This window comes from Strongylocentrotus purpuratus, unplaced genomic scaffold (genome assembly GCF_000002235.5).
Source record: "Strongylocentrotus purpuratus isolate Spur 01 unplaced genomic scaffold, Spur_5.0 spur5_scaffold_12, whole genome shotgun sequence".
Classification (NCBI taxonomy): Eukaryota; Metazoa; Echinodermata; class Echinoidea; order Camarodonta; family Strongylocentrotidae; genus Strongylocentrotus; species Strongylocentrotus purpuratus.
The window spans coordinates 18465954-18473572 of NW_022145597.1; positions in this window are offsets into that span (position 1 = coordinate 18465954).

Genomic DNA, 7619 nt, shown 5'->3' on the forward strand with positions numbered 1-7619 from the left:
CATCATACAGATAAGGCAAATTATTCATGTCAATCAGAAAAAACGAAGGGGATAGAGAAATTTAGCATTACAGGAAACCTCACCCCAAGAAAGATTATTCTGAGAGATTTATTGTATTCTCGCTCATTAATCTACAAGATTCCCAACTGAAGTGTATAAAAGAGGTATAGGCCTAGGCTTATAAAGCAATTGTGATTATGGATAATGTACACTTCCCGACAGCATGACTGGGCATCGCCATTTTAACGTGACGTATATGCGAAGTTATTTATCAAGTAAATGAATTCAAATTTAAGGATGCTTCCTTCCTAAGTGTGTGTGATAATCAATTTTATTCACCTGTTATTATCCTAACACAAAGTGCATTAATAAGTCGTTGCTCTCATTCCTGAGGTCAATTAGGTTTCGCATAAAATGAAATACATTTATCAACTGCTATAATTGAATAAACGAGTTCAAATTTTCCCCTGTAATACATATTTCATCTAATATGATTTTAACCATATCAGGTATGAGTTTCCCTCATTGAAAACTAAAGATTTTTATTGAATTAAAGAAGTCTTTCCAACTAGAGCTCGCGGTGCATAGGCCTATAATTATGTACACGTTCGCCACGTTATCAAGAAATTGACTGCGCCTATTAATTTTATATGTCATTGTAAAAGCCATTACATCACGCCAAAAAATATCATCAAAATGTTATCTCTTGGACACTTTCGTATGGTACTATTGTACATCAAAGAGGAGGAATACATCTCATCTTTCATCATACCCATATTCTTTGGGATGATGTTTCCTTTAATGTACTTTGTATTACATTTCCGAATTACGTTTTCTAAAACCCCCATATTAGTTTTGTACTCGGTAAACCGAGACATGAGTGCGCTATTCATTAATTTCCTACACCAATTAGTGATGCACTCTGACAAAGCAGTTCCCTATATGGGGAGGAAATGCGGGGGACAATAACTAGGAAAAATGTGCATGGAGCTGACCGGAAGACATTACTTATTTAAACATCCCTCGTTTTTCATGATGCAGTGATGCCAGAAAGTAATCAACTCTTTATTAGCTGTTCGTTAATGGGCCCAATCATGATATTCTTACTTTGATTTACTAATCTATCAGTCATCCCGTGGCGTATAGGTACAGAGAGGGCCGGGGGCACATTGATAGATTGATTGATTTTTATTCGACAAGCTTCCAACATACAACAATATACAATAATAACAGATCAGAAAGAATTCAGCTTGAACAGGATAACCCACGAAAGCTCGAGAGCTTATTTCCAGTGGGGTCCCTTACAGACATGTATAAAATTAATAAGTTAAAATAGTAATATTTACAGAAAAATAAGAAAAATAAAAGAATTACTTATTATGGATAATAATAATAATAATAACAACATTAAACTGATGATACAAAATTGATAATAAGTACAAAAGGAAAAGAAGAAGGAGCAGAAGAAAATGAGGAGGAGGAGGAAGAAAAGGAAAATAATGATGAATTTCTATAACGTACGAAAACATAAGTATATACAAAATGAAAAAGTATGAACCGGCAGAAGAATATACAAATTTCAATCATATAACATGTCATTCACTTCTCTTCTCTGACTGTCAAGTATTAGGTATTCCTTTAATTTCCTCTTAAATTGAGCATAGTTACACCATTGGAAAGGAAATTCCAATGTTTTATGGCAATGTAATAAAACGAATTTCCAATACTACCTAATCTTTCTGGCAAGTTAAAGTTGAATCGGCTATTTCTTGTATTATAATCATACACGTCAGTAACAAGATCGAAGTTGGATCGAATAGTATGATATATTTTATGCACGTGATCCAATACTAGTTGTTTTGATCTTTGGTCGACTTCAAGAAAACCAGCTTTAGAAAGTTCACTGTAGCCAACATGAGTTCTTGGACCAGAACAGTTGACAAATCTCACCATTTTGTTCTGTGTAATCTTCAACTTCTTTTGATCTGACTTGTTTATGTTACTATACCATGCAGGGTAAGCATAGTCAAATACACATTGAATAAGAGCAAAACAGAGTGTACGTTTTGCTTTTAAATCCATACAACTTTGATATCTGTACACTACTTTGCATTTGATCTGCAGAGTGAAAACGGTGCGCCCCCCCCCCGCCCCCCCCCCCCCCCCACTACCCTCAATGTATGAAACAACGCTATGTCACTACTGCGGACTTTTATTGATGGCATTATGGGATGAAACTGAAACTACTGTCTCATGACTGAAATATCATCTGCTAGATTGCGTAATTGTAATAATCCACCTTTTCTTTCTGGGTCATTAAGTTTCGTTGATGATAATTATAATAAAAGTTTATGAGTCTTATATAGCGATCATGTCTGGCACATTGCCACTCCTAGCTATATATCCATTATCATTACCCTGGCTTTAGCAGATAATGTATATTTACAATTAAAAAACTAAGTTTGCAATTGGCATCCAAGTAAAAGGGTGAAGAGGGAGGAAGTAAAAGGGAAAAAGTAAGAAATTTAAAGATTGAAGAAGAGAAGAAAGGAGAGAAAGTGACAAATGGATAAAGGCAGAGAGAAAATAGGAGTCGGTGAGAGGAAGTGGAGGGGAGACACAGAGAGAGAGAGAGAGAGTGAGTAAGTAAGAGAGAGACAGAGAGAGAGAGAGAGAGAGAGAAAGAGAAAGAGAAAGAGAGAGATTATTTTTGTATAATTATGTCTAAAGTATATATATAACTACAATTCGATGTTTCATGGGCGGCCATATCGGTTCTTCGAAAATCTTATAGTCTAATTTTGTCGTTAATATGATAGGTCATCAGAAAGAGAGAGATTATTTTTGTATAATTATGTCTAAAGTATATTCAACTACAATTTGATGTTTCATCGGTTCTTCGAAAATCTTCTAATTTTGTCGTTAATACGAAAGGTCATCAGTGCCCTAGGTCCCTTTATAGGCAAAGTATTTGCCACATCCTTCACTCGCTATTTGTTTAATTGTTTGTTTGTTTGTTTGATTGATTGTTTGTTCGAATTTTTCATCTTTTCCTCCCAATCCCGAGCGACTTCAGCCTATACCCCCTAAATAAAGATGTGCCCTGCAGCCTGTTGCTTTACTCAAAAGTACAAAATCATACAATCCTTTTTTTTTTCTTCTTCGACTGTGGACCGGCTCTATCTCGAGGGGTAACCGTGGAAGGATAAACTAGTTAGTGGCCCATTTGTGCTGCATGCTCTGAAGGCGACGAGAATAAAGTGTATTTCAAAGCGACCTCCAATTTGGAAAAACCGGGATTCGCCCCCGATCATTATTTATTCATGCACCAATAGTGCAATCCATGCATGGAACACTAGTGGGAGAATTATTTCTCAAAGGGGGAAACAAAAAGCTCTTTATAAAATTGTGGGCATTTTCATTACCTTGTCGGTGATTATTCTACAATGAAAACAAACAAAATGGAACCTTTGATACTGAGGGTATTTGGGGGTCATTTTGAAGCCTATAGTGCTTGGAACAATGACGAGGTAATCGTATAAGCAGCCTGTTCAAGCTAATTAGACCGGATTACTAACGTAATTATTAAAATTCATGGATGTTTCTTACTCTGGGACCTATAGTGACGTGTCAATCCCTTAATCTGTTATTGATAAATGAATTCAAATACTTTGAATCCAGTCTGCACACATTACTTGTTGCTATGTCGGGCAAGCCTAGGGCAATTTTCGGGTTGTTAAGAACAAGCTTTATTTAAAAAGTATGCATACAATTAGTTACTACATCGGTCTATTGAGTATCCAAAATGTAGATAAAGTGTGTGTTCTTTGTAATTGGTAAGATTCACTTTTGTGTGTGTCTGTCAGATTAATAACCGCTTGAAGAGAAGACCTTTTAGACAAAGCAACGGTGATTGGATTTTTAGAAACATCTTAAAGCTCCCCTTTAAATATTTGACATAGCCCTGTGAATGGATTTTTTTCATCATACCACCCACTGGAAATAAATAAATTATACATTTTTATGGATTATTAAACCGATAATTGCCAAAGCAACGGTGATTGGATTTTTAGAAACATATTAAAACTCCCCTTTAAATATTTGACATAGCCCTGTGAATGGATTTTTTTTCATCATACCACCCACTGGAAATAAATAAATTATACATTTTTATGGATTATTAAACCGATAATTGCCAAAGCAACGATGATCTGATTTTTAGAAACATGTTAAAACTCCCCTTTAAATATTTGACATAGCCCTGTGAATGGATTTTTTCATCATATCACCTATTGGAAATAAATAAATTATACATTTTTATGGATTATTAAACCGATAATTGCCAGTCTATGATTAAAAAAAAAGAACTACTAAAATATCCCCTTCTGGCATATCTTACCAGTGTCGTTCGTCCCATAAAACATAAACGTATATCCATCATACCCCCCCCCCCTCTCTCTCAATCTCTCTTTCTCTCTCATTTACCTCTCTCGCTCTCACTCGCCCCCTCCCCTCCCCCCCCCCACTCTCTCTCTCTCCCTCTCTTCCTCTCTTTCTCTCCCTCACACTCCACCTTCTCCCTCTCCCTTTCTCTCATATCTCTCTCTCTACCAGGCTCTCCCTCTCTCTTTTTCTCTCTCTCTCTCTCTCTCTCTCTCTCTCTGTATATATAGTTAAAAGCTACGCAATGCAAATATGAAGTTGAGGGGGTGCGAGCAAGGAGGGGGTGGGGCGTGGTTTTGCCTTTCCTATTCTACTATACCTACCGGTGAGTTTGTGGGAAGGGGCCATCTCCATTCAAGCGAAAAATTATTTTGATGCAAAGTTTGGGGTCCTATAGTGATGTCTATCGGGGGAGAATATACGATGTTGAGCGGGTGGGGGTAGGAAGGGGTGGAATTGGGTTTGGGCATTTCATTATATTGCTACATATCGGGGAATTTGTGGGAAGGAGCCATCTCAAGACAGCGGGAAATGTTTAAAAGAATGAAAATTGGGTCATAGGAATGCAATGTTTTAGGTGACTCCTAGGTGACATCTATCAGGACAGCTTCGGGAGGAAGTGGTGGTGAGATGTTAACAATTCGAGATATAGCCAACATCAGTGGTCACCTAATTATCAACAAGTACACACGATCTTGGGTATATGCCTCCATTCAGTTATTCATTTCTTCTTGTATATCTATTTATTCTTACCGAGTGCTTATTATCTCATTTTAGGTGTATCGGATGCTTGTTTTCAAGTACAATCAAGACTGTCGAGCCCCAAATTACCTACTGCTTCTTTTCCCAAAGTAGTTGGACTCTATTATAAAAGGAGCATTCATCATTCTCTTTCTCTTTTTTGGGGGGGGGGGGGTGGGGGGTGGGTCCCGCGCGTGAGGTGGACTCACCCCCAAAGGCCCCTCCCCGAGGACACGCGCAAGTATTATAGACGGTTAATCAGATGATTGCTTAATCCATAATGTATGAGAAGAAAATAATGAATCTTGTGGATAATATATTACGAATGGCACTGCATGGATGATACTCTAATTGGATTTCATGTTTGCGATTCAGACTTTGCATTGTAATAAACAACCGCCCTCGACAACACAGAACTAAACATTTTCATCCCAATCCAGTCGATGAAGTGTTTATACATCTTTGTAATGAACAGAAACATGGCGACATATAAATAATTTATTATAATAATTTATTATCATGATATATCAAAATGAAGTGCAGTTATACGCGTTTCACAGTTTGCCCCTCAAGTATCTGGGCAACAAAATAATAGATACACAGTTATAGTTTACAGGTACACACCTTTTCTCCTTTCAATCTGTATTCTATAGCAATATGAATGACTATTATGTACGCACAGGTAGGTATATGCGCTTTTCAAATCTAAAATCATTAATTTTTAATTATAACCTATGGGCCCTGTTTTGGAGAGAGTTGCGATTAATCCAGATTGGTCGCAAGTCTTCCATACCAATCAATCGCAAATTAAAAACCCATATCTCTTCAGTATATACACAGCTGAGATTTTTACGATCGATTTAATTAAATCACAACAGCTGACAAAAGATGGCTTAGCTAGGAGGTTTCTTGAACTGGACCACAGAATCTGACCATGGCATGATCTGACTCAGTATGGTTATAGCATGGACCTACTAAAAAGGTCCATGGTTATAGCTGGTTCTTACTTTGTAGCATAAAATAAGCACACGTTTCCAGAGAGGTAGAAGATATAAGGAACATGATAATTATACGAGTATGCCGAAATTCATGCTTTGATGAAAAATATCTATTCATATACATAATAACAAAACAATGCAAAATCTCTGAGATATCTAGTGCATAAAAATACAATGCATTTATACATTGTTCACTGTTATATTACACTTATCGGGTCTATACATCTTACACTGTAATATTACACTGGTCGTTCTTGTGTTGTTGTAATATATATAAATTAAATCTAGTAATGTACATTAATCAGCGACTTAATGCTTTTAGTTATCTGATAAATCTGAATATATACATCTGTGTTCAATAAATTCAAATAACCCTGCTTCATTGATTCTTCTTTTATCTATAAGTCTTTTCTGAATTCTGAATTAATGCTCTTATTCAAAGGATTGTCTACTAAAACTGTAAACTACATGAATTCAATAAAACTTTCATCAATAAAGGCAATTTATTGGTTCAATTTTTTAGATAAACGGGCGAATGCATTTTGATTTGAATAGTGAATATCACTTAACTATATAATACTAATGGTAATAATAATAATGATAATAATAGTATTTATTTATTTATTTATTTGAAAATATTTATACAGGATGACATTATCAGCCAAGGCTGTTTTTCATATTGGTCCTTTATATATATACATACATGGTAAAATACAAACAATGAAATACAAAATATCAATGAAATACAAAGATCATTGAATTATGCAAAACATGAATAGATTACATGGATATTGAATAATATAACATTTTATAAAATAACCAGCAACTGGACACATAGATTTACATTCAAAGGTTTACCCAGAATCACAAAAAGAATGATTTGAAACAATGTAAGAAAAAACAGAACTAACAAACTTGTATTTATTAAAGTAGGGTAAAAAAAGATATATATACACACATCCATGAAGATATTGGTTATTTAGAACATTAATGAAAGTACAATCTTTTATAAAGGTATTTAAATGAAGAAATAGATGTAGAATTTTGTAAGTTAATAGGTAATGAGTTCCAGATAACTCCTCCTGAGTACTTACCCAGGGAAGCCCCCTGAGGGCCTGTAATTATTATTACACCAGCGATTGCCAGGTACCCCTTTACATCATGATAAAGAGTTGCAAATATGGATTAATGTCTAGCCAAAAGATGGTAGTGCCGGACCGAGATTCGAACCCTCTACCCTTGGATTGAGAGTCAGGTGAAAAACCCCTATACCATGAAACCTCCACTATAACCTTTCTTTAATGCATTATCAGAACAAAGCTTACTGACAATAATAATCACCAGTTTTAAGCTGATCCCCGATGTTAACACGATAAGTTATAAAATATGTGCTCTGAGGCTACTCTGGGATGGCGAAGTTGCTCACGGCAACCCCAA